Raw genomic sequence first — 2,738 nt, forward strand, 5'->3', positions numbered from 1 at the left:
TGTTGTTGTTGTTAGGTGCTGTCGAGTCGAGTTGTAGACGACTCATATGTAGAGGCATTTAACTGTGTGGATCACAACAAATTGTGGCTAACCTTAAGAAGAGTGGGAATCCTAGAACACCTAATTGTGCTCATGCGTAACTTATACCTAGAACAAGAAGCTGTTTTCTGAGCAGAGTAATAGAACACAGCATGATTCACAATCAAGAAAGGAGTGTGTAAGGATGTATCCGTTTTCCATATCTTTTCAACCTGTATTCGGAACAGATCATTTAGGAGGGTGACCTCTATGAAGAAGAATGTGGCATCAGGATTGGAGGAAGACTCATCTACAGCCTACGTTATGCAGATGACACAACTTTGCTTACTGAAACTGAGGAGAACTTAAAACATTTGCTAAATATTGTGCTAAAGAGCAACAGTATCAGTCTAGAGACCAAGGGGCACCCTATCTAGTCCATGGTCTTTTCAGTTGTTTGCTGTGCATCTGAGAACTGGACAGTGAATAAAGATGACTGAAGAAGAATCGATGCCTTTGAGTTGTGGTGCTGGAGAAGAGTATTGAGCATTGCTAAGAGAAATAGATAGGTCTGCCCTAGAGAGCGTGAAACTAGTTTATTCTTTGGAGGCAAGAATTTTAAGCTCAGCCTCACATACGTGTGTGTCCTTGGAGAAGGACATCATGCTTGGAAGGATAGAGGGACAACACAAGAGAGGAAGACCACCGATGTGATGGGTTGTTAGTGACTGTGGCAGTGGTCTGTCAGCGATGGTGAGGTTGCTCAGGACAGGACAAGGTTCATAGTGTCGCTAGAACAACAACAACATAGCTGCCCCTCCACGGGGTTTTCTAAAACTGTAAAATGCATGAGAGGAGATTGTCCGTTTTTTTTCTTGAGGAGGTGCTGATAGATTAAAACTACCAAAAAGGCATTGCCTTTGAGCTAACAGTGCTATTCTCTTCAGATTACACAGAGGGAGTGGAGAGAAAGAGGTTTTAGACCAGAAACACTATTGTTATAAAACAGGACTGACATGGGGATTGGGAGAAACTAGAAAAGAGGCAATAAATACTGGACACTATATTGGAACAGATGAAGGAACGAACTGTTTAAAAGGAATAAGTGATTGGGCATTATTTGTATGACAACAATCCAGAATAAGAGGTGCTTGGCAAAGTGGACTGAGGAGGGGGTGGCGGGGAAAGAGAGGGAGGAACAATGAATGAATTACGCAACAATGAATGAATACTTTTTAAAAAAAGGTGAACTCAAGGAGTAGGGAGGAAAATGTGTAACAATGAATGAACAAAAATCCAACTTTTCTGTAAACTTCTGTTAAAATCTCAATAAAAAAAAAGCAGAGTTCCCTTGCAGATTGCTGCCCCTTAAATGAATCAGACGTGGAGTTCAGAATCCATAAACTACAGACCATTTTCCAGTGTTTTCTGGACATGGTGTGACCCAATTCATAATAAAGCATTGTAGTTTCAAACTGTGCACATTTTTCATTTGCTTGTTTGCCATATAATCTAATGAAAACTCAGCAAAGGAAAAACTGAGTTGTTTTCCAAGGGCAGATTGCCTCCTCTCTGTTTGTGTGGGTTGTTTTTTTTAAGTAACACATACCAATGCTTGTTGTGAAAGCTGTTCCCAAATGCTCCCCTTGCTGTCCTCCATACCACACCTTCACTCTTTAAATTTTTTTTAGGCTTTAATATTTTTATTAGAAATATTTTTGTAATCCTTTTTGGGGGGAGAGTACAAAGAAATAGAAATCTCAAGATAATGTCATAAAAGTCTTTCCTCACTGTGCGAGGCAGCTTCGGGATGGCTTGAGAAAAGTGAATAAGGAATGTTAAGGTAGCAGCAATCAGTGGGATCAGGATTTCTAGGGATAAGCTATTGACCACAGAGTAAGTGAGAGAGCATTCTTCAAGGGTGCAGGCTGGGGTGCAAGGCTTTGTGTGGCTGCCTCTTGCTGTGATGAGATCACAAAACAATGGGAGATAAGGTCTAGCCCATACTCTGTGTCAGTCCAGAAACCTGATGTCACAGTTCTAGCAGAGTCTTTTTGTTGGAACAAGGCTGGTAACAAGCTCAGAGACCCTCTTCACTAGGCATGGAGGTGGCCCTGCCGCTATGCAGCCCCCTCCACTATGAAGCGTAGGGTAGAAGAGATAAATGCCCAGCAACATATGGCCCACACCTTGGAGCAACGTGGAAATCCACCATAGCAACTCTCTGAGTACTTTCTTTGGGACAAGTCCTTGAAAGTCACAACTCATGGAATACAGCCCATAGAATTAGCTTTGATGTTCAGTCTGCCAAAGAGGTCTCAAGGATTTTGCCTTGTACACATAGAAAGTGTTGTGGGTGATGTCTTTGCTGTGCTTGGGTTTCTCTCGGCCCAGGCTATATGACAGCATCCTACTCCTGACGGAACTCCAGCTCTGCCCTGCCTCTAACACCATCAGGCAAACGTCATCCTCCAACAGCTGGAAGGAGTCCTCGCTTTCCACACTGGTCCTGTCCTCCTCGAGCACCAGTGTTAGTGCTCCACTCAGCAGCAGGACTTCCAGCACCTTGTCTAGCAGTTCCTGGCAGATGGAGACTGTCAGACCTTTCCTGGTGGTCCGCTCGTGACCACAGACCCAGAAAGGTCTCTGGGGTGGTGGAGCCGAGTTCCAGACTCTCTGGCCAACCTCAGAGCTCATGTTGGCTACTGACCTGAGTAGGC

The 2,738-nt window shown here is 43.8% G+C and overlaps 1 pseudogene; it reads right to left on the minus strand.

The window, feature by feature from the left end:
* Nucleotides 1-2,114: 2,114 nt before the first annotated feature.
* Nucleotides 2,115-2,730, minus strand: LOC102853132 (annotated as a pseudogene).
* Nucleotides 2,731-2,738: the final 8 nt, after the last annotated feature.

Source organism: Elephantulus edwardii, unplaced genomic scaffold (genome assembly GCF_000299155.1).
Source record: "Elephantulus edwardii isolate Elephantulus edwardi_28Jun2011 unplaced genomic scaffold, EleEdw1.0 scaffold00222, whole genome shotgun sequence".
NCBI lineage: Eukaryota > Metazoa > Chordata > Mammalia > Macroscelidea > Macroscelididae > Elephantulus > Elephantulus edwardii.